This window comes from Tachyglossus aculeatus, unplaced genomic scaffold (genome assembly GCF_015852505.1).
Source record: "Tachyglossus aculeatus isolate mTacAcu1 unplaced genomic scaffold, mTacAcu1.pri scaffold_205_arrow_ctg1, whole genome shotgun sequence".
Taxonomy (NCBI): Eukaryota; Metazoa; Chordata; class Mammalia; order Monotremata; family Tachyglossidae; genus Tachyglossus; species Tachyglossus aculeatus.
Window position 1 is genome coordinate 127,918 of NW_024044921.1, and position 25,772 is coordinate 153,689.

At 41.5% G+C, this 25,772-nt stretch overlaps 1 non-coding gene and 1 pseudogene across 1 annotated transcript; one reads left to right on the forward strand and one right to left on the reverse strand.

Annotated features, from left to right (window-relative positions):
- The first annotated feature begins 313 nt into the window (after positions 1 to 313).
- LOC119923610 lies at positions 314 to 25,388 on the forward strand (annotated as a pseudogene).
- On the reverse strand, positions 2,324 to 2,461 carry LOC119923611. Its single transcript, XR_005448908.1, has one exon. It is a non-coding gene; the product is annotated as a small nucleolar RNA SNORA7 (small nucleolar RNA).
- Positions 25,389 to 25,772: the final 384 nt, after the last annotated feature.

Consider the following 25,772-nt stretch of genomic DNA (forward strand, 5'->3'; position numbering starts at 1 on the left):
TTATAGAGTTGATTTTGTTCTTACCAATGTAAACAGACTAGGCCTGAATCCAAAATCCTCCTTGGCTTCCCAGGCTCAATCCTCAAAACAGGGTATCATGAGGGGGCTCTGATCACCGTAATTCTTTGTTGCTGGGCCTGAGAATGAACCTAGTCCTGCAGGCTTTTTGTTTCTTCATCTGGAATGTTTCACTGCCATTGAAGTTGTTCTCAAAGTAAATAAAAGAATGTCTGTTTTTCAGCACTTGATTTATACATCAGTACCACCAGGATTTTTTTTTTTTCACAGAAACATGTTCTTTCTATCATAGGTAATGAATATTCGAAAAGTTCTGAACCAGTTGGATAAACCGCAAGGTCTTTACTCTAACTATTTGAATCCCAGTAGTGGACAGTGGGGTCAGCATAAGTGCATTACTATATACATGACTTATTAAAAAGTGTATGCTTATTTCCAGAAAAGAATCCTAGAACTGTATTGCCAAAAAAAGATTTGGATCTGAGAAGAATGTAGTTTTTAGATTGTAGGAAATCCTAAATTTTCTATCCTTAAGTATCATCTGTGTTCAACTGAAGCTTATGTTGGACTGGTTAACTATCTCTTCCTTCACACTATTATAAGCATACATTTGTTTTTTTCCAGAAATTAAAGGTAAACTAAGAATATCTGTTCTGAGAGTGTTTGAATTAAAAACAGATTTACTGGGAGAAATCCACAAAAAAATTAGCGCAACACAGCTAAAAGCATGACAGAAATGGAACTGGAATAGTAGCAAGTGTGCTGGAGGAAGACTTGATGATAGATCCAGGAATAACAGACCACAAGGGAAACTGTCAGAAAAGCTGGGAAACGGGATCTGGGAGATGTGACTGTGACTGTGAGCCCGCTGTTGGGTAGGGACCATTTCTATATGTTGCCAATTTGTACTTCCCAAGCGCTTAGTACAGTGCTCTGCACACAGTAAGCGCTCAATAAATACGATTGAATGAATGAATGAAAGAATGAATGTTGACTCTTGAACAAGCATCATTCCAAGCCCACGTTTATCTGTCATGAGAGGGAACAGGTTACACTGCCGAAGATAGCGTGGCTGTGAATGGAGTCTTTGTGTTGGCTGATAAGTGAATCCCACATTCATTTAATCGATCGTATTTATTGAGCACTTACCATGTGCAGAGCACTGTACTGAGCAGTTGGGATAGTACAACATTAAACAGATACATTCCGTGTCCACAACAAGCATACCATCCCCCAGGGCCGGGTGAGGGATAATAAAGGCAGCATAACACGCCAGCATAGGTGCCAATTTTTCATTCTGATTCCAGGAATGGAAAGGAGACAGAGATTTTAGTAGGGAAATGATTCTTGGGAGGGGACTGGTTTCATTGCTAGGTCAGGAAATCACCATTTGGGGTCTTTTCAGCCCTGACGGAAAACTCTCAGGTCTTGTCAAAGTCTAGGAGTCTAGCTGAAAAAAGTAATCCATTATTTATTTATTTACTCATTTATTTGTTTATATTAATATCTGTCTCCCCCTCTGGACTGTAAGCTCATTGTGGGCAGGGAATGTGTCTTTTATATTGTACTCTCTCAAGCACTTAGTATAGTTCTCTACACACAGTAAGTACTCAATAAATACCCTTCTAGATTGTGAGCCGGCTGTTGGGTAGGGACCATCTCTATATGTTGCCAACTTGTACTTCCCAAGTACAAGTACAGTGCTCTGCACACAGTAAGTGCTCAATAAATACAATTGAATGAATAAATATTGACTGATTCCCCCCCAAGGAGTGGACACATGCATTGGGTGGGCTCTTGCTGAGATGTGCCTGGTGAGAGCATTTTTGTTTAGAAATAGAGGTTCCCAAAGAGAAATGCTAGGGCGTGACACCCTCTCTCTTCTATTTTCTCTCCCCTCCCCATCATCTGCCTCTCTGCCCCAGTGAAGACCCAGGAATGAGGAACTATATTCCCTGGGCTGCATCCAGTTGGAAAAAGGACATTATCTCTGATCACTTTCCCCATGCCCAGCCTCCAAACCCCCAAACTGTCCCCTTCAAATCCCATATTTTTCTCTTCTTCTCAACCCCAATCTTGTCTTGTCTTATGCCGTCAAGTCATTTCCGACTCATAGTGACACCACGGACACATCTTTCCCAGAACACCCCGCTCTCCATCTGCCATCATCCTGGTAGTGTGTCCATAGAGTTTTCTTGGTAAAAATACGGAAGTGGTTTACCATTGCTACCTTCCATGCAGTAAACTTGAGTCTCCATCCTGGATTCTCTCCCATGCCGCTGCTTCCCAGCATGGGTGAGTTTTGACTTGTAGCAGATTGCCTTCCACTTGCTAGCCACTGGCAAAGCTAGGAATGGAATGGGTAGGCCTCTGCCTGTCTCTCCCTCTCGTACCCGAGACTGGTAGAGTACTGGAAACTCTCCAGGTGCGACCCTGAGAGGGGTCAGCCCCTATAGGGACTTTTTTTTTCTTGCCCTTCCAATCTTATCACTGAGTTTCCCCATTGTATCCTAGACATTCTTCTTGGCAGTGAAACAAAGCATTACCGGGCTGTAGTTTGACATCAAGGCAGCCCTGCTGGTGGGTTTATTGGGGGAATTTTTGTCCATTCACTTGTATGTGTCACTTCTCTCCCCACCTAGACTGTAAATTCATTGTGGGCAGGGGATGTGTCTACCAACCCTGTTATATTGAACTCTCCCAATCACTTAGCACATTGCTGTGCACACAGGAAGTGCTCAAAAAATATGATTGATTTCAGTTCAGTCCAGCTGTCACCTAAGTATCGACAGAACTGCTGGGGACATAGGTTCCTTAGTCGTGACGCACTTGATTCCTATACAGCCCTACAGGATTCTTGTGAGTGAGGTCAGGTGCAATTGACACCTTGGAAAATTTGCTGATGGTTGTTGTTTTGTTTTCCTTCCTTGAATTGCTGCCTTCTTTGAGGAGTTGAAAACATGAGAGATAAATGAAAAGAACATAGCTATTTTCTTTTTCTATAACTCTTACATAAAACTACTGAAACATGCCATGTAAATTATAGCTTTCTTTCTTTTTCCATAACTCTTAGACCAAACCACCCAGTGTTTTTAAAGAATTTATGAGAACGGAATGCTTATGCCATTGGTAACCAGATAGAGAGTGCTGAATATTCATATCGGCCTCTACCCCTCAAACTAGAATCACACACTCAGGCTCAGGTCTTTCTTCTGCCTAAAGTGAAATTGCCAGCCAAATTTTAAGAATTGTGAGTCAATTGTAATAATAATTAATAATTGTGGTACTTGTTAAAGGGTTTTTGTGTGCTTAGCACTGTTCTAAGTGCTGCGGTAGATACTAGGTTGGACACCTTCCCTGTCCCACATACATGGGGCTTAGTCCCCATTTTACAGTTGAGGTAACTGAGGCCCAGAGAAGTGAAGTGACTTACCCAAGGTCACACAGGAGACAAGTTAGAATTAGAACTCAGGTCCTTCTGACTCCCCAGCCCATGCTTTATCCACTAGGCCATGCTTCTCAATGAAGAATTTGTGGTGACTTCTGTTTTAGAAACACTGCGGGAGCCATCTATTACTGATATTTAGAGAAAGTCCAAAATGCAGACTAAACAAAAAAAGGATATGAGCAGAAGCTCATAAATCATCAAAGAGAAAAATTTGTGTTTTCATGAATTATGATTAATCCGAGCTCTACAACTTGCCTGAGGCCTGACTCTGGGCAAATCAGTTAACTTACCAATGCCTCACAGGACCTGGGTTCTAATTCTGGCTCTGCCATGCACCTGCTCTGCGGCCTTGGGCAAGTCACTTAACTTTTCTGTGCTTCAGTTACCTCATGTGTCAAATGGGAATAAGACTGTGACGAGCCTTAAGTGGGACTAATAATAATAATAATCATGATGGTATTTGTTAAGCCCTTACTATGTGTGAAGCACTGTTCTAAGCACTGGGGGGATACAGGGTGATCAGGCTGTCCCATGTGGGGCTCACAGTCTTATTCCCCATTTTACAGATGAGGTAACTGAGGCACAGAGAAGTTGTGACTTGCCCATGGTCACAGAGCGGACAAGTGGCGGAGCCGGGACTAGGACTACATTCAATTTATCTTGTATCTACTCCAGTGCTTAGTACAATATCTGTCATATAGTAAGCACTTAGCAAACACCATGAAAAAATGCAGCAAGATCCTTTTTTTTTTTTTTTTTTTTTTTTTAGCATTTGTTAAGCGCTTACTATGTGCAAAGCACTGTTCTAAGCGCTGGGGGGATACAAGGTGATCAGGTTGTCCCACGTGGGGCTCACAGTCATCATCCCCATTTTACAGATGAGGTAACTGAGGCTCCGAGAAGTTAAATGACTTGCCCAAGGTCACACAGCAGACACGGGGCGGAGCCGGGATTCGAACCCACGACCTCTGACTCTGACTCTGACCAAAGCCCGCGCTCTTTCCACTGAGCCACGCTGATCCTTTCATGAAGGAAGAGTTTTCTGCCTACTTTTTATCAACCTTTTCTTCCCTATTTCTAGTGTGGAAAGGCGTTCCTTAACTTCAAATACTAAAAATACTAATTCCAAGTATTTGGGGTAATTTTGTTGGCTCTAATCATATCAGTGAGAAAGGACTAAATTGCTCTTTTAGGGGAGCTCATTGACGTTTGGGTTCATAAGGGCTGAGAAAATAGGCCAACAGTACCCTTGTAGTTTGAAAATTAATGTAGGTCCCAGAAATAGGCTGTCTCTTCTCACTTTAAGCATCGGAAACATTGCTTCCCAGGTCCACTAATGTTTTCCCAGGATTGAATTACCCACCGAAACAGTCACTCGGGATGTTACAATTGATGTATCAGAGAAACACTGAATAATCAAAGAAAAGTCTCTTACCCCTGCTGTTTGTTAAATTTAAGTTCAATTTCTATACTTGAAAAGATTTTCACTGTTGGAGTCTGGGGGTTAATCACAATTGAAAAAAATAATTGAAGTATTTATTTTATTCCTTCTTATTAATTTCTGCAAAAAAGAAAAATGAAAGCCCCTACATAGGGATTTTCAACCAAAAAGCACTATCCAGGGGATTTTTAAGAGGTATGAAAAAGTGACATACAACCTAGAGTTGAAAGACTTGGTATAGTATATTCCATCTCTATTATTCCCGATTTTTTCTTAAATCCTTAATATACAAACCATATTTTTACCAGCATATAAGAAATAATTGGTTGTTACATGCCAAGAATGTTAAAAAGTAACTCATTTTTCTGGAGCTTTTCTAGAGAATAATATCAATCAGTAGCCTTACTGACCATCTTGTGTATGCAGAGCACTATACTAAGCAGAGTACAATAGAAATAATAGACATGATACTTTCCCTTAAGGGGTTTGCAGTCTTGTGGGAGAGGCAGACATTATTTGTGCAGTTCACCAACCCTCCTTTTGTAAAGGCAAGCAGAAATTTAGTAGGTTTGATAGCTCTCTGAAGAGACTTGTTAAGGTCATTTCGTTCCGGCTTCACAGTAGAAGATTGGGCTAGATTGGTGCTCCCCAACCTCTTTGTTCCAAGACAGTCTGAAGGGCTGAGTAGAGCCTGTTGGCACAAACACCTCAGCCTCCCTGCTTCTGCTTCCTCCCCACCCACATTAGGAGCTCGTGGAAATGGGGTGATAGATGGCTAGAGAGTTGAGGACCACTCTTTTTATATCCAGTGGATCTTGGAATGGAAGCTCCTAAGATCATGCCTATGGAAACTGGATAAAGATCACCTCCGTGGTAGTACTTGTGAGATTGCCAGGTCACATTGTTAATGAATCCGTCAATGGGATTAATTGAGCACTTACTGTGTACAGAGCACTTTATTAAGGGCTTGGGAAAATACAATGCCACAAAGGTGGTAGGTGCGATTCCTGCCCTTAAGGAGCTTACAGTCTACTCAGGTTTAAGAAAAACCCAGTCAGATTTCCACAAGGTCTTTCTTTGACCTTATTTCCATGACTGAATCAAACATCCGATTCATTGCACTTTGTTGACTAGCTTTCCTGCTCCTGAGCCAAGTTTCTCCTGTTGAAATCCTCTCCTGTGGAATGGATGTGTGTCCCATAGAAGTCAGTGAGCAATGAGCATTGTAGCCTAGTGGATAGAGCTCGGGCCTGGGAGTCAGAAGGACATGGGTTCTAATCATGGCTCCGCCACTTGTCTGCTGCATGACCTTGGGCAAATCATTTAACTTCTCCCTGCCTCAGTTACCTCAGCTATTAAAAAGAAAAATGGACAAAGATCCTCAATCTGCCAACTCTATTGTATTGTACTCTCCCAGGCACTTAGTACAGTACTGTGTACACAGTAAGAGTTTAATAAATATGATTAATTGATAATTAAGATTTTATCAATAAGAAATTAATTTGTTAGGTGAGGGGCAAGGATTGATCTGCTCTTTCACCACCTCCAATCATTTCCTATCTGGATCAAGAAGGGAAAGAAGCGATTTCTTTTCCCCTGTGACCACCAGTCATACCTCTGTCTGTGGCTTAATCCTCACCTGGCCTGTTCCTCAAAGCATGCAAGTCCCAAGAAGTTTGAGTCTCCATCCCACCTTCGACCCCCACCCACCCTTTTAAAAAAAATAATGGTGTTTTCTAACTCTTATTATGTGTTAGGCACTGTACTAAATGCTGGGGTAGATACAAGTTAATCAGGTTGGGTACAGTCCCTGTCCTACATTCATTCATTCATTCAATTGTATTTATTGAGCACTTACTGTCTGCAGAGCACTGTACTAAGCGCTTGGGAAGTACAGGTCGGTAACATATAGTGATGGTCCCTATCCAACAACAGGCTCACAGCCCCACATGGGGTTTACAGTCTTAATCCCTATTTTACTGATGAGGTAACTGAAGCCCAGAGAAATTAAGTGGCCTTCCCAAGGTCACCCAAGAGCCTGGATTAGAATCCAGGTCCTTCTGGCTCCCAGCCCCACGCTGTATCCACTAGGCCATGCTGCTTCCTAGAGACAACGTTCAGCGAGGTCTCCCATTTTCTGGCAATTATCCCAGGAGCATGAAATGGTAGTTTCTGAGTAGTAAGTGGTTTTAGTTTTATTGGTATTTTTTTCCTATTTTTGAGTTAATCACCTCACTCTGATATTCCTTGAATGGCATCTGACAGCTTTGAGCTATGCTTTCAGGGAGAGTTTCATTCCAAATTGTTAGATTCGTACCCCACGGCTTTGAATTTGTCGCCTTTAGAGAAAGCATTGACAGGAAAAACCATTAAGAACAAATTACTCAGATTTTTCTCAACAGTGAAAAGAGCAGTGTCTTTTGGATGTGTTTGTGTCTCTTACAGGAAGTGAAACTTTAAATTAAACTTCTGTTTTGAGGAGCAACAGTTGCATTGTGACACAGTTGCTTTCAATCTGATGGCACTTACAGAGAACAATGATCTTTTTTAAGTGATAGATCATCATATGTTTCCTCCTTCCTACTTAGCCACAGCGAGACCTCTGCCAGCACATTTCTGAACATCCAATTAATAGTTGACTACACAGAAGAGAGAAGGTGAGTTGGCCATGGGATTATGGGGCTTTTTCCATCCCTTTATTTCTAGACGAAAATGGTCAAACTCAGTTGTGCATAAAACTCAAATGGAGTAGGTGGCGTGTTATGAGCTATTGCAATTCTTTGTGCTATATTTTTTTTAGCAAGGTGAATATTTAATGTTGATAGGTGTGAGAGTTTCATTCGATATAAATATTTTTTGTCAATACCACTAAAATTCTGTGGCAGTGTTTTAATGGGATTTTAATGGAATGCCTTCATTTTAATATAATCGGAGCTCCCCTTAGGGCCAGAAATATGGGGCTTAGCCCAATAGCAACTTCCACTCTGACCTGAGCACTTTCTCTTTTTATGGTATTCTCTAAGTATTTACTATGTGCCAGGCACTGTACTAAGTGCTGGGTAGATACAAGGTAATCACGGGTCCCTGTCCCCTGGCCATGAAGCTGTGTGGCCTAGTATCAAGAGCACGGGTTTGGGAGTCAGAGGACATGGGTTCTAATCCCAGCTCCTCCACTTATCTGCTGTGTGACCTTGGGCAAGTCACTTCACTTCTCTGTGCCTCAGTTACCTCATCTCCTCATCTGTAAAATGGAGATTAAGACTGTGGGTCCCATGTGGGACATGGACTGTGTCCAACCTGATTAGTTTTTATCTATCCCAGCACTTAGTGGAATGCCTGGGACATAATAAGTGCTTAGCAAATACCATAAAAAAGGAAAGAAAGAGAACATTCATCCTAGCAAGCCCTTTGGGTTATTTTTAATGGGATCTAAAAAGTCATGCAGCATAATTAGACCTTTGTCATCATAGATTTCTCCTGAATACATTTATCATAAAATATATCCTACAAGAAAGATTATGTTCTAGAATATCATTGATCCATATGACATTTGGAAAATCATCCATGGTGCTTAACACAATAAGTGCTCAATAAATTGATTGATTGATTGATATGGAAATCAAAGTAGTCTGTAGCAACCATTCTGATCATCATGATCCTAAAATTCAGATTGTTTTCCTGTAGCTAGCTAAGCCCTAAAGGACAGTTTAACTTTTTGACAAATAAAGGTGACTATAAAAAACTGTAAAATTTCCATTTTTCCTTAGCTTGGAAACCATTCTTGAATGCTTGGATGAAACAAACTATCCCCTAATGGAGGAATGAAACAAAATAGAATAAAGTGTCCTTAAACATCTTTGTTTCTGACCGGTTCCACCAAGTGAGAAATGTCCTCAAACATATTTGTTTCTGACCAATTCCTCCAGGCGAGAGCCCTAGTGACCCCTTTTGCTGCCTGCTTGGAAACTCGGGCATTAAAGAGACTGTTATATATACAGACATCTAGTCTAGGTAATGCTCTTTTAAATTGCCACTGACTCCTTGAATGGATGTATACAGACCACCCAGAGCCCAGCAGATTGGCAACCTTTTATTAGGTCAGTGCCTCTTTTGCAATACCAGTTGGACAAGCAGGCAATTTATTAAGTTCCTAATGTGGGCTGAACATTGTGCTAAGTGGTTGGGAGAGTACAACATTAATAGGGACAATAACTGCCTTGAGCTCATTATCTAGAGGAGGAGACTGACGCTAAAATACAGATAGGAAGAAGAAAAGTGAATATTTAGGTGAGTAGAAAGGGTATGTACAAAGTGCTACTGGTGGTTTTGAGTACATAAGTGCATGGATGGCACAAAGTACTGGGGTGAGTCATAATTGGGCAGATCAAACCTGAAGAGAGGAGAACTTAATCAGAGTTGAGTTCTTGGAGATGTGATTTTAGAAGGTCTTTGAAGACAAGGGGAGCAGTGATCTGGTGGAAATGAAGGGAAAAGGAGTCCAGGCAGATGGAAGGGTGTGAGCCAGGGGTGCAAGACAGGAGATACGTAAGCAGGACAACAGAAGGGACACCCTGGGGTTTCTGCCCTTAAAGACTTTTATGTTTAAACTCCCCCGGTGAAGCGGTACCTCAGCTGGAGAAGACGTGGTGAAAAAATGCTCTAACCTTGTTTTAGTAGTCTTTGCTTTTTGTCTACAATCTGAACTCCTTCCCTATGAGATATTTAGGGAGCACAAAGGGTATAAGCTTATGATTCCAGGCGGTAGCCCGGGGTGATAATAGAATGAGTGCTCAGAAATGTTTCCAAATTTGCATTTTAACATTGTGGGTGAACTGGAATCGGTGCACTGATAACTGATCTACAAAAGGAAAGCTGATACGGGCATTGACCCACAGTGGTATACTTGCTTTGTACTTTTAGCATCTCTTCAACCCAAGGCAATGACACACTTAGAGTGCCATTGCTCTGCACAGCCAGCCCATGAACAAACGACTTGATGAACTGTTCATCATTTAAAATGTGAATGTCATCTGGATGAGTGATGATCTTTGTTTATTCAATCAGTTATATTTTTGAGTGCTTACTGTGTGCAGAGCACTCTTCTAAGCACTTGGGAGAGTACAGTATAATAGACTTGATAAATGAGTTCCCTGCCCACAGTGACCTTACCATCTAGAGGACTGTATTCATTCTTTGCACATCCTTAGTTATTGAAAGAGTTTTTAAAACACGATCATATAATGATCATCTTGAAATCAATCCCAGTATCCTCATCAGTTCTGAATTTGGACCGAGTTACTAATTTAACCCTTTTCCCTTCTTTTATAAACTTTATCACCACAAGACTGTGGACTTCTTCAAGGCTTTAATCCGGTACGAAGAATAGTTTACTTTGGGACCCAGTAATCTGATAAGAATGATTCCAGAAATAACATGGATTTTATTTATTCAGGACACCAAACAGTATAATGTTTCTAATACATTCTCAAGAGCCATTACTCTTGCTTTGTAGAAAGCTTTTACTCATCACCTGCAAAATTATTCTATCTGCTTGAAGGGCTTTATTGCAGTTTGTGCTAGGAGGAATGTAAATAGCTACTATGTGATACTTTTCTATCAAACAAGCGTGGAATATTTATGCAACAACTAGGTTCTCGAGAAAATTATTCCAACTACAGTTCATTATCATAAATGTGAGGTTCATTCCATCAGCTGCACTACTGATTTCAGATATTGGTTATTTTTTGAAGAAGAAGAGTTGGCAGAGAAGGCAGTGTTTGTGTATCTTTAGGTCTGCATATCTCTCTTCCTGCACCTTGTAGCCTCATTTCAGTTTTGTTTCTGTTTTTTAATGATATTTGTTAAGTGCTTACTATATGGCATTCACTGTGCTAAGTCCTGGTGTAGATAACAAGCTAATCAGGTTGGACATAATCCATGTCCCAGAGTCTTGATCCCCATTTTACAGCTGAAGTAACTGAGGCACAGATCATCAATCATCATCATCAATTGTATTTATTGAGCGCTTACTGTGTGCAGAGCACTGTACTAAGCGCTTGGGAAGTACAAGTTGGCAACATATAGAGACAGTCCCTACCCAACAGTGGGCTCACAGTCTAAAAGATAAGTTGAGTGACTTGCCCAAGGTCACACAACAGGCAAGCGATGGAGCCAGAATTAGCAGCTTCTTCAACAGCTTACAGGAAGCATCTGTTTCCACTGCTGATGCTTCCGGGATATTTTATATACCAGCCATTTTGACCCCAAATCCCTTCCATTGTAACCTCATGTCCAACTGTCTTGTCAACAAGCATAAACTTTTCTCTTCATTGAAATGCTTCCATGGAGTTCCAGTGGACAAAAAGAGAATTAGGAATTTCAGCATGTTATCCTCCCAAAGGATATTAGAGCAGACTCAGCAGAGATTGTTTTAATGATCTTTACGGCTGTGGTAGTCCTGGAGCCAAACTTTTGATTTTCATAATTGAATATTGTCCATTTCCCATGGACTTTCGGGCCAAATTAATAAGAATAATATCCCTTTCCTGTTAATTTAGATAGTCTTTGTGAGAAACGTGTAGCTCAAACATGCTGCACGGTGATAATTTACCAGTTTGTTTCTTTCCCCACTGCTAGAGAAGAGTAAAACAAAACAGCCTTGCAAGTATAGCCAAATTAAAATGTTTAATCATTAGAAAGTAGCATTAGTAGAATCACAATGAGCAACATTTATGTAATTTAAAAAAAAATCTGTGTCAAGAGGTTATTTTGGAGCTTTAAAATATTGAAAATAATTCTGACTTACAGGCTATTGAGACCTACCTCATCCGGAAATCCAGTAGTGGTCTGACTTACATTGCTGAGTGGAAAGGTGGCCTCCTGGAACACAAAATGGGTCATCTGACTTGCTTTTCAGGAAGCATGTTTGCCCCCGGCGCAGATAGCGCGCCTAATGACAAAACTGGACGTCACATTGAACTTGGGGCCGAAATTGCTCGCACATGTCATGAGTCTTATGACCGCACAAGTAAGTGCCCTATTAAGAATTCCTTAATGCTTGTTTGAAATGGTTGTATTTAGTTCTGTGAAGAAAATGAAACTACTAATGTAACTGAATTCCTGAAATTGATCAGCAATAATACTGCCGTAAAAAATGCTTAAATTTACTACAGGGTTTCAAGGGTAAAGAGAGTGATAGGTGAGCAATTGCCATTTACCTCCCGTTTTAAAGAGGCTTTGCAACATTCTAGAGAAATACAGTTTTGTTCTTGTCCTTGTCATATATGTATCCCAGAGCTGAGTATAGTACTTGGCACATAGTAGGCACATAACAAATGCCACCTTGATAACTGAGTACACTGCCGTCCTGATAGAGTAGTTTGTCCTGCCTCAGTTAGAATAGATTGGAATTTATACTTGGTCTCTGTATTTCCTGGTTATTGCTTCAATCCCTGTGCCCCAGTACCATGATGGGAAAAGAAAACATGGAGCACCACTCTCAAAAGTTGAAATTTGAAGTTTTGGAGTGATTACTGTGTGCAGAGCACTGTACTAAGTGCTTGGGAAAGTACAGTATAACTGAGTTGGTAGACACATCCCCTGCCCATATCGAGCTTACAGTCTAGAGGAGGCTAGCCCAAATTTCAGTTGAATCAACGAGAAGGGGTCCCCCCAGCCCATCACCTGAGCAGCTTAGGGGTTTCATTTTGGTGATTGGCAACTCAGAGGTGAAAGTAGGGTTATTTGAAGAGTAAGTGTGCACTCTTAACATGCTAAACCCCATTCCTCAATCCATTTCCCACAGATGTGAAACTGGGACCTGAAGCATTCAGATTTGATGGAGGTGTGGAAGCTATTGCAACCAGACAAAACGAGAAGTATTACATCCTGAGGCCTGAAGTTCTGGAGACCTACATGTACATGTGGAGATTGACTCATGACCCCAAATACAGAAAGTGGGGCTGGGAAGCTGTAGAGGTATCATCTGCATTTCGATTGGCTACTTTTAATTAAAATTGGGGCATGCTGGGAAAATGCCTATAGTCTGGCAGAGACCTTGGGCAGGGTGTGTGTTAGTTGTAGTCCTAACTGTGATCGCTCCTTCTCTGGGGCATTTATTTTTCCCAGTCAAAACAGTTTAATTCCTATTCTCCTATCTGTCTCTGCTATCAGAGATGAAGTACTAGGAGCACAGTCATTTTCCTAAGAGGATGGCTGGATATAAAATTGTTCTTCTACACTGTTGTTGCTCATGTAATTGAATTTGATGAGGGGATGGGAAATTCATTTTGACTGAAATGCATTGTTAGAATTTACCACCCCACATTTTCCCCATAAGAGTTAGATTGTGGTCCTAATTGAAAAGTATCCTATGGGTTATTTTTTGGCTGTAATAAATTATTTTTTAAGAGAAACTGAAACAGATCTGTACAGAATATGAACAGATAGTAAACTTCCAGTATATCAGGCCCAAGAAATGGCCTATGTTCTTTTATTCTGAAAATTCTCAAAACTGAGTGATCCAATTCAAAAAAGGCGAGTCGATCCAACAACAATTATGCTTTAATATTAGCCAAAATAAAATACCAAAACATGAAAAATACACTTTATATCCCATCGCATAACTAGTGGTAAGATAAAAAGTGAGTGTAAAATAAAAGACCTCTTCTCCTTCCCTGCTGGTACTGGCCTGTAGCTCCAAAGCCCTGGGAATAGAAAGTAGATTGCTAAACTTGATGAGGAGCGGGGATTGGAGATTTATATTTGAAAATTCCCCTGAAAGTTTGAAGCCTCGGAACTCTTAAGGAAATCTCCTTAGGTGTTCTCAGCCTTATTCACCTCAACTAGAAACCAAACATGAGTTCTAGTCTGGGTTTCTGCTTCCAGCACCAATTTTCTGGGCTTCCTCTGAGGCAGGTTACTTCACCTCTTCCCTTAGATCACTTCGATCTGAAAACTTTAGGGAATTTGTATAGTGTGAAAATTTGAAGGTACCTTATAATAATAATGATATTTGTTAAGCACTTACTTTGTGCTAGGCACTGTACTAAGCACTGGAGTGGATACAAACAAATCAAGTTGAACACAGTCCCTGTCCCTTGTGGAGCTCACCATCTCAAACCCCATTTTATAGATGAGGCAACTGAGGTACAGAGAAGTGAAGTGACTCGCCCAAGGTCACACAGCAGACAAATGGCAGAGCCAGGATTAGAACCTATGACCTTCTGACTCCCAGACACATGCTCTATCCATCGTGCCATGCTGCTTTTTCATCTTCTCTACATTGTCCTAGATACCTAAAGCTATCACCCAGCTCCTTTCCTTCCCCTGACAGGATCTCTCCTCCACCTGTAGATGATAAACTCGTCGTGGCCAGGATAATGTCTAACAACTCTACTGTACTCTCCCAAACACAGTTTTCTGCACATAGTAAGCACTCAGTAAATACCCCTGAATGAATCGATTAATGAACATTAGGACCACTCCAGGCCAGACTTGCTGCCTAGTCTCCACTGAAGCGGTTAATGTTTGTTCAACACCTTCCTCTACTCGTGATTGTTTTTTTCAAGGGACTCTTTCACTGTCAGGAAGAAAAAGGAAAAGCAGCTGAAAATGAATGTGAATAGTGCTACAGCACCATTTTCTCTCCTCTTGCTAGAGGATTGTGGGCAGGGAACGTGTTCACCAACTGTTTTATTGTACTCTTCCAATTACTTAGTACAGTGCTCTGCACACAGTAACTGCTCAATAAATACCGTGGATTGATTGAGGGTCCCTGAGAGCGGAATTTAGGGGTGGTGGACTTTTCTGGAGCCATTTTAGGGACTTTAATCAAAACGTGATCTCTTCTTAACTGTGTCATTTTGAACTTTAACGTTGCCTAGCTGAGCTTACTGAGGAAATCTGATATTTCAGTCACTTCTGTGATGGTCTTTAAATCAGTTCTCTAAGTGCTTTTCTCAGTTCCGCAAGATCTCAGCTAAAAAGCCATTTATGCCCTTTCCTTTAAAGTGAAATCGATATTCATCCATGAGGGTTGATTTTGGTGATTTGAGTGACTTACTAGGACTCTTCTGTGGTCTCATCCAACTCAGTAACTCTGTGATCACTGTTCTTGACATTTTAGTAAGCTCCTATTCACTTGAATCTCTACGCCTTAAGCACTTCGATTTTCACCCCACTCCATAGCACTTCTGTACATACTCATCTAAGATTTATTTTAATGTCTGTCTCCCCCTTTAGTCTTGTAAACTCCTTATGGCCAGGGATCGTCTCTACCACCTCTATTGTATTGAGCTTTCCCAAGCGCTTAGTTCAGTGCTCTGCACATAGTAAGTGTTCAAGCAGTGAGAAGTGTTCAAATGTGAGAAGCAGTGTGGTCTAGTGAGTGGATAGAGCATGAGCCTGGGAGTCTAAAGGACCCGGTTCTAATCCCAGCTCCATCACCTATCTGCTCTGTGACCTTGGGCAATTCACTTAACTTCTTTGTGCTCGTTGCCTCATCTGTAAAATGGGGATTAATACTGTGAGCTCAGTTTGGGACTAGGAAGGTATCTAATCTAATTATCTTGTATCTGCCCCAGTGCTTAGAACAGTGCTTGACACATAGCAAGCACTTAACAAATACCATTAAAAATATAATAAATACCATCGATTGATTAATTCTCCATGTTCTGGAAACTGAACTGTCTGGAGTCCATCAGAGGCAGGTCTCTGGTCTTGGGGATTTTATTTCTCAAAAGCACAGGAGGAATTATTTGAGGCTATACCAGAAAGCCAGGTTTTCTTTAGTAATGCTACCTCCTTGTGCTTTTCAGAGTTTTCTTGTAAAAAAAAAAATCCATTAGGCATGACCTTTTGCTGGAAGAATGAGATGAAAAGACTGCGTTTTAATGAAGTCAATTAGTATCTCAGTAAATCATTGATGAATCCAGTTAATACCTCCCCATTCAGATGGTATCTCTCATCAGTAATCCTACATCATTTGGTATAATAGAAATGTCTTTAAAGTTACAAATTTTAATAAGAGTTTCTTCTTCAACTCCAGCTTTATTTCAGTTCTTATTGACCACAGTGGTGCTGGTATAGAACATCACTCCTATAGAAGAAGTTCTTGATCCTATGATCTCTTGTGGGAATTTTTCTGGATTATTGTTTTAATATGGCAAGCAGCTAAAAAGCCTTTCACCCACTCACTGTGAGTTTTCTTTAATGGCAAGTCTGCATTTTACTCTTGGCTGGTTACAATTTTTTGATCTCGTTTGCCCTTTTGGTCTAAACCACAATGCAGTTTATTTCCCTGCTAAATTGCTCAGAAGAAAATCCAGGATAGATTTGTGACTCTTCCATTATGGTAGCATTCACCTTGACTTCTAAAGAAAAACCTGGCTGAGTGGCCCTCTCTGTGCCTCACTAGGTTCATGGAAAAACTTCTTGTGTTGTTGTCTATTTCCTCCAATGCTTGGTTCACCATTTATCATTTCATTGAAAGGATCTCGTTGTCCTTGACACATCTCTCTTATGCAACCCACATATTCAATCTATCACCAAATTCTTTCAGCTCTACCTTCATGACAGTGCTAAATCTGCCCTTTCCTCTCCATCTAAACTGCTATTATGCTGATCCAAACCCTAATCCTATCCCACCTTGACCACTGCATCTGCCTCCTGTCTCTCTCCACTCCAGTCCAAACTTCACTCCACTGCATAGATTATTTTTCTTAAAAAGGGTTCCATCCGTGTCTCCCTACTCCTCAAGATCCTCCAGTGGTGGCCCATCCACCTGCACATCAAACAGAAATTCCTTACCATCAGGTTTAAAACACTCAATCAGCTTGCCCCATCCTGCCTTACCTCACATATCTCCTACTATAGCCCAGCCCACACACTTCAATCCCCTAGCGCCAGGTTACTCACTGTTCCCAAATCTCACTGCCAATCCCTTTCCCACGTCCTCCCCCTGGCCTGGAACTCTCTCCCCCTCCATATATGGCAGACCACCACTCTCCCCACCTTCAAGGCCTTATTAAGGTCAAATCTCCTCCAGGAGGCCTTCTCTTATTAAGCCCTCTTTTTCCCGAGTCCTTCTCCCTTCTGCATTATCTGTGAACTTGGATCTGTGACCTTTGGGCATTTTATATTCACCCCACCTTCAACCCCAAAGTACTTATATGCCCATCACTAAATAATATACTGTAAATTATTTACATTAATGTCTGTCTCCCCCTCTAGACTGTATGCTCACTATGGGCAGGGAATGTGTTTACCAACTCTCTTGTATTGTACTCTCCCAAGAGCTTAGTACAGTAAGTGCTCAATAAATGCCACTGATGATGATCTCTGATATCTAGCTTTGCTCATGCCACAAACAACCCTCCCCAAGGATCAAGGACTTGGATAATAAGAACATTCCTTTCTGCAACTTCTGCCACCATGATACTAAGCCTTGCTAACTCTGCTATTTAATCATGTTCTTGGCTGCTTCCATGTTCTTATTTTCCACTAAGTTGATTGTGCAAACTTTTCCCCAAGAGCTTTGAAATATGAGGACCTCATACTTGAGGCAACTGTTCCTCAGTGCTTGCTCAGCTTTAGACAGATAGTTCTTTCATTTGCAAAATCCCTTTAACTAAAGTGGCAATTAAAGTCTCTCTACTTCAGCTCTAATGCCACTCATATTATCCCTCCCAGCACTGGGTTTGAAAGAAAGCAGCATCGTCAGTGTCTGCCTCATTTCAAGATGTGTGTTTCATTGCCAGTAAGATATTTGAATAGTAGCAGGAAATAATTTTTCCACCACCCGCCATCTTGCATGTTGTAAGCGGGCACAGATGGTCATTGGCCAGCCTGCCTTTCTCTGGCAGTTTTCTTCAAAGAAATCATCTTCAAATCCAGAAGGGTTTTCTGGAGTGCAGCATGCTAGTTCCTATTTGCTTTGTAGTTTGCAAACATGAAAACATGTTAGGGATCGCTTTCAGAGCAGAAAAGAGAGAGTGGACTCTCGTTGTTTAAGGGAGACAGATGGACAGAACAAAGAATGCAACCTAAAAGAGAATATAAAAGCAAAATGCCATGTAGATTTTCTCCCTTCCTTGCCATCCTTGCTGATATTTGGATTTCAGCATAAAGTTCAAAGGCCCACTCCAGTCGAAGTGAGAAGGAGGATGATGTCCTGAGCGTAGAGCAAACATCATATGCTTTTAGACTGTGAGCCCACTGTTGGGTAGGTACTATCTCTATATGTTGCCAATTTATACTTCCCAAGCTCTTAGTACAGTGCTCTGCACATAGTAAGCGCTCAATAAATACGATTGATGATGATGATGATGATATGCTTAGACGTGAATGTATGTTGGATGGTTGGCTAACGTCACCTAGAAAATTTCCAAGCACAGCCACATTCTTCTATAATGTGGGAATTTCATGGACAAAAAACATGTCAACTCAGAGTTTCTTCTCTCAAGTGCTTAAGCACAGTGCTCTGCACACAGTAAACTCTCAATTCATATGATTGATTGACTTATTTTGTCCCTGATGGATCTTGGGTGAAGAAGACATCGTGCTGTGCTATTCCTTGCAGGTCACTGGGCTCAGGTGTCCAATCGTTTCTCCCATTGTCATACCACGTTCACTGGTGATAGAAGTGAGAACGCACTTTACAGGAGAACTGACTGTATTGTAATACAAAGAATAGGAGTTTGGAGGTTCTGGGTAGAAAAGCGGAGACAAACTCACATTGTGATAGCTCGAAATCATGTTTTAGTGGTGTAAAGATTTCTCCCTGGTCCCTTTTGCTGGAACTACACTGGCAGAGTGGAGAACATATCTGATGTAAGTCAGGATAGTTTCTAGACTGTGAGCCCACTGTTGGGTAGGGACCATCTCTATATGTTGCCAACTTGTACTTCCCAAGCGCTTAGTACAGTGCTCTGCACACAGTAAGCGCTCAATAAATACGATTGATTGATTGATAAATACGATTGAATGAATGATGGTTTCCATTGTAAATATTGCAAATTGACCATTTAGTCTTCCAGCAAAAATAAAGTCAGAGCGAACCAAGACTACTGTTGTGGGCCGCACTGTTTCCTGCTGCTGGATAATTCAGTCTGCTATTTTACTCCAAGGATGGGTTTGCTTTCTTTCTGCTTAGATGTATATGTAATTTCGGTCCTGCTGATGGACCAGTGGAAAGAGCACTGCGCTGGAAAGTGGGAGATCTGGATTGAGACCTGACTCTGCTAGAAGTGAAGTGCCTACTGGCACGCTGCCATCAGGAGGAGTGTTGCCTAATGGTTAGAGCATGGGCCTGGGAGTCGGAAGGTCATGGGTTCTAATCCTGGCTCTGCCACTTGTCTGCTTTGTGACCTTGGACAAGTCACTTCATTTCTATGGGCCTCAGTTGCCTCATCTGTAAAGTGGGGATTGAGACTGTGAGCCCCACGGGGGACAGGGACTGTGTCCAACCTGATTTGCTTGTATCCACTCCAGTGTTTAGCACAGTGTCTGGCACATAGTAAGTGCTTAATAAATGTCATCAAATAAATAAATAAATGAGAGGAAGTTTCTCACTGAAGAACCACCTATAGCGTTTGGTGAGGCAGATAGAAGCAGCAGGAATCCTGAGAAAAGGGTTGACTTATGTGGGTTGCAAAGACTGCAGTGGCTATCAATCAATCAGTCGTATATTGAGCGCTTACCGTGTGTAAAGCACTGTACTATGCGCTTGGGAGTGTACAGTATAACAACCAGACACATTCCCTGCCCACAACGAGCTTACAAGGCAAACACCTACTAGTTTGTGGTGCTGAGACACAGCATTGACACTATGCTCTCAGTCACATGGGCCCCATATATTAAAAAAAACCCTAATATTCACTTTGCAATGGTCCACACCCCTTCCTTCCTCCTCATTCATTGCTCACCATTCCCCGGTGGGGACATGACTGGCAGGAAAAAGAGTGTGAACACTGCTGCATCAATCAATCCATGGTATTTACTGAGTGCTTACTATGTGCAGAACACTGTACTAAGCACTGGGAAGAGCACAATACAACAGAATTAGTAGACAAGTTCCCTACCCATAATCAGAAGCACCAGAAGCAATTTCTGCACACAGGTTTATTGTTATTTTGTATTCTCCCAAGCGCCCAGTACAGTGCTTTGCATACAGTAAGCACTCAATAAATAAATGCAATTGGTGGATTGATAATGGAAACCTTTGCAGATGAAAAAATGTGGAGTCCCTGCTTCTCCTCTGCCACAATTCCCACAATTCTCTTTACTCTTTTCTTCATACCGAGGGTCTTTTTTCCCCCTCCTAAAGCCTGTACATTTAAACCATAAAATAGATATGGCAGGCAGTTCCTTGGTCCCAACTGATCCTAAGAGTTTAAAATTTGAAGGAGGAAGAAAAATATGGTTCTAATAGTTTCTGAGAGTTTACGAAGGAAGTGTTGTAGTCCATTTTTCAACACTCATGCCCCCTGAACCCATCCAACAAAAACGTATCTGGTTTTTAACCTGAAAATTACAGCACAGAGAAGGCTGACCTTTGTCACATACTGTGATATACAGTGCCACACAAGAATCAATCAATCAATCAATCAATAGAATATGTCGAGCATTTCTTGCAGAGTATTGTACTAAGTGCTTGGGGGAGAGCATAATACACTTGGTAGACATGAGCTTAGAATTTACAGTCTGAGGGAGAATAATCAATGGTATTTATTGAGTGCTTACCATGTGCAAATCATTCATTCATTGATTCGGTTGTATTTATTGAGCACTTACTGTGTGCAGAGCACTGTACTTAAGTGCTTGGGAGAGTACAGTATGACAATAAATTACTTCATGCTGCTGCCCGGATTGTCTTTGTCCAGAAATGCTCTGGGCATGTTACTCTCCTCAAAAATCTCCAGTGGCTACCAATCAGTCTGTGCATCAGGCAGAAACTCCTCACCCTGGGCTTCAAGGCTCTCCATCACCTCGCCCCCTCCTACCTCATCTCCCTTCTCTCCTTTTACAGCCCACCCCGCGCCCTCCACTCCTCTGCCGCTAATCTCCTCACCGTGCCTCGTTCTCGCCTGTCCCGCCATCGACCCCCGGCCCACGTCCTCCCCCGGGCCTGGAATGCCCTCCCTCTGCCCATCCGCCAAGCTAGCTCTCTTCCTCCCTTCAAGGCCCTACTGAGAGCTCACCTCCTCCAGGAGGCCTTCCCAGACTGAGCCCCTTCCTTCCTCTCCCCCTCGTCCCCCCATCTTACCTCCTTCCCTTCCCCACAGCACCTGTATATATGTATATATGTTTGTATATATTTATTACTCTATTTATTTTACTTGTACATATCTATTCTATTTATTTTATTTTGTTAATATGTTTGGTTTTGTTATCTGTCTCCCCCTTTTAGACTGTGAGCCCACTGTTGGGTAGGGACTGTCTCTATATGTTGCCAACTTGTACTTCCCAAGCGCTTAGTACAGTGCTCTGCACACAGTAAGCACTCAATAAATATGATTGATTGATTGATTGATTGACAATAAATTACAGATAAGGGAATCAACGGAATAGAAGTTTGTGTATCCAAGTGTTGTGGGATGGGGAGGTTACCTAAGAGGATAGAGGGTGGGACTAAATGCGAGGGAGAAGTAGTAAGGAGGGAAAATAGGGTGGTTACATGAGAGTTTAGTCAAGGAAGGCTTCCTGGAGGAAAAAAGATTTTAGTGAAGAAAACTTGTAAGATTGCTTTTTTATCTGGAGTTGTACTTCCAAATGCTCACTCCAAGCTTCATGAAAAAGACTTCATTGATTTTACCATGTACTTTGGACTTGGATTAGTCAGAGTAACAACAAAAATCAGGATGCTTTCTAAGTTTAAACCCAAGGGTTTTTTCTCTTTCAAACACAGGCACTGGAAAAACTGCTGAATAGGTGGTGGGTATTCCGGCCTTTGAGATGTTTATAGCAACCATCTGAGTCATGATGATGTGCAACAGAGCTTCTTCCTTGCAGAGACACTCAAGTAAGTAAAAAATCCCCCCGATTGCAAGTGTTTCATTAACATGAGAACTTCAAATCTTCTTCCCAGATCCGTTCTTACCATCAGCACCCCTTGACATTCAGATAATGCAGGAGCCTGATGGGAATTGGCACAATTCCTGTCATGTTTCATGGCAAGGATTCAGATTTCACTTTTCATAATAAACAGCATTTAAAAGACTTTGAGAAATCTCTTAATCTCACTTCAGAGGATGAGCAGGAATTACTAAATGGTGCAGCAATAGAACAGTTTCCTTTCTCAGTAATAACAAAAGTAATGACAGTGGTATTTGTTAAGCACTTAGTAGTGCCTGGCACATAGTGGGTGCTTAACAAATACCACAATTATGATTATTATGATTATTATTATTATATGCAAGGCACTGTACTAAGCATTGGGGTATATTTAAGATAATTGGTTGGGCACAGTCCCTGTCCCACCTGTGGCTCACAGTCTTAATTCCCATTTTACAGATGAGTTGAGGCACAGAGAATTTAAGTGACTTGCCCAAGGTCACACAGCAGACAAGTGGAGGAGCTGGGTTAGAACCCAGGTCATCTGACTCCCAAGACTATGCTCTTTCTACTAAGCCTTGCTGCTTCTCATGCTGCTTCTAAACTGAAATTTTGATTTTTCCAGTACGATGGATAAGCCTCACTTCTGGGGAGTGTTTTCTTCTACAGTCTTAGAACAGGAAATGAAAGCCATTAACCTTCATGATAATCCCTTGCGGCCTTAAGAATGCATTCAGACTCAATCTGAAAAATGGTTTTCCAACCTTTTAGAGAAAAAAAAAGGATTTTGTCTTGGAAATCTTTTTCTTCTAATCCTGTACTGTTGCTACCCACCATTTTTCGTGAAACATGAAGAGGATCCCGCAGGTTCTACAGAAAGTGAATTTAATCTAATGGCTGTTTAGTGTTGTTTCTGAGGGTGTGTTTCTCAGAAGAAGTCATTCAACGCAGAATTGCCTATCAGCATTCTGCCATCAGCCTTGTAGGAAACCTGAAGATTTGGGGGCTATCAGAGAATTGCCTTTTTAGACATTATTCACCTGTTTAGCTTTGGATTTGTATTAACCCTTGAGTTAGGTAGCAATACTCTTCTCCACTGCTAGTAGAAAACGAAGGCTAATTTTTACTTTGTGTTCTACATGCCACTATGAGCCGCATTATGGGTTTATCTGTTCATTTTCCCTTCCCCAAGAAGTCAGAGAAAATTCGGCAGATGAGATTTTATTTTCAGAGCTGCTTCTATTCTCCAATCCTGCCAATTCGTGTATATCACCCCCGACCCCTTGTCCTCTTCCTTGAGAAGCAGCGTGGCATAGTGGATAGAGTATAGGCCTAGGAGTCAGAAGGTCATGGGTTCTAATACCAGCTCCGCTACATGTCTGCTGTGCGACCTTGGGCAAGTCACTTCATTTCTCTGGGCCTCAGTTACTCATCTGTAAAATGGGGATTGAGACTGTGAGCCCCACATGGGACAGGGACTGTGTCCAACCCAATTTGCTTGTATCCATCCCAGCATTTAGTACAGTGCCTGGCACATAGTAAGCACTTAACAAATACCATAATTATTAAAATTATTATAATTCCTACTTCTAGCCTGGAACTACCTCCCCTCCATATCTGACAGACCACCACTCTCCCATCTTCAAAGCCTTATTAAAATCATATCTCCTCCAAGAGGCCTTCCCTGATTAAGCCCTCTTTCCCCCTACTCCCTCTCCCTTCTGCATTGCTTATACATTTGGATCTGTAATAATGATAATAATTGTAGTATTTGTTTACCACTGTACTGTGCACTGGCTGCCCAAAGTCACATGGCTGACAAGTGGTGGAACCGGGATTAGAACCCATGACCTCTGACTCCAAAGCCCATGGGTTCTAATCCCAGCTCCGCCACTTGTCAGCCGTGTGACTTTGGGCACGTCACTTCACTTCTCTGTGCCTCAGTTCCCTCATCTGTAAAATGGGGATTAAGATTGTGAGCCCCACGTAGGACAACCTCTTTACTTTGCATCTACCCCTGAGAACAGTGCTTGGCACATAGTAAACACTTAACAAATACCATTATTATTTAAGCGCTTAGTACAGTGCCCTGCACACAGTAAGCATTCAATAAATGTGATTGAATGAACTAAGCAAATTGGGTTGGACACAGTCCTTTGCCCACATGGGACATAGAACACAAGGTAAAAATTAGCCGTCTTTTCCTACTGGCAGTAGAGAAGAATATTGTTATCTAACTTGTTATCTAACTTGTCTAACTTGGGTTAAGACAAGTCCAAAGCTAAAAAGGTGAATAATGTCCAAAAAAGTAATTCTTTGATAACCCCCAAATCCTCTGGTTTCCTGTGGGGCTGATGGCAGAATGCTAAGAAGCAATTCTGTGTTGAATGACATTTTCTGTGAGGCTCACAGTCTCAATCCCCATTTTTACAGATGAGGGAACTGAAGCACAGAGAAGCCAGGTGACTTGGCCGAGGCCACACAACAGACAAGTGGCAGAGCTGGGATTAGAATCCATGTCCTTCTGACTCCTGAGCTCATGCTCTAACCACTATGCTTGCTGCCCATTGAATATTTGATATTCACCCCACTGTCAGCCCCACCTCACTGATGTACCTATCCATAGTTTATTTATCTTAATGTCTGTCTCCCCCTCAAGACCAGAAGCTTCTTGAGGGCAGGGTCTTGTACACCAACTTTGTTGTATCATACTCTCAAATGCTCTGTACAGTGCTCTGCGTGCAGTAAACGCCTAATAAGTACCATTGATTGAGTGATTCCATTTCCCTGCCTTGTCCTAATTCAGTCCATTTTCTCTGGCCAGGTATCTGTACTTGTTATTTTCTGATGATGACCTTCTGCCCCTGGAACACTGGATCTTTAACACTGAAGCTCACCTGCTCCCTATACTCCGCAGGGATGCTGAGAAGGAAGACAAACACACATAAAACCCAGCTCCCATTTCATGTTGCTGCATTCCCCTCATTTTGCTGCACACCTGAAGAGTTCCTTTCTTGTATTCAGGCCCGTGGTGTAATTTTATTAAGATTGGGAGTGATTATGCTACATTTTAAACCAATTATTTTGCAGTCTATTATGTTTGCTAGTAAATATTTATAAATGAACCTAAATTATTTAGACTGTAACCTATAATTTCCTTGACATTTGTCTAGCCAATAGAGCCTAATTATTTTAAGGAAACTAACATCCTTAAAGTTTCTCAAACTGCAGTGTTGTTTTCACCAAATACAAGGGTCTGCATGTTATCTGTTATAATACTTTTGATTTGACTGCAAAGGTTTTCCTCCTCTATGAGGAGATGATGTCTGCTTGAAGCTGTAATATTTTGCCATGTTGCAAAAAGCCATAATGAATTAAGTATAGATTTTTTTTTTCTTTTCAATTTCACGTTAGTCTGGTTTGACTGTCCATCCGACGACTCTTGTAACTGTGATAGCCTCCTCTTATGCGGGTCTATCATTATTTGGTAAAAAGTTTTCTTCAGCATTTCATTTACATTGGAATCCAAATCAGAAAATCCACATAGGAGAATCGCCACCTCATTTTGACTCATTCGTTTTAGAACTGGTTTGAAGGAAACCTAACCAGGTTCTGCACGTCAACTGCATTTTGTGTGGGTTTTTTTTGGGACGTTTATTAATTTGTGAAACTCGCCTCAAATTTTGTTTAGAATGTACTGTATTACTGCAAACTGAATAGCTTCTTCCTTAGCCCACCCTTGGGACTGAGAGTTCTCAGCAAAGAGTTTGCTGTGGAAGCAAACAGAGTTCTGGACAAACCTGCTCCCTTTGA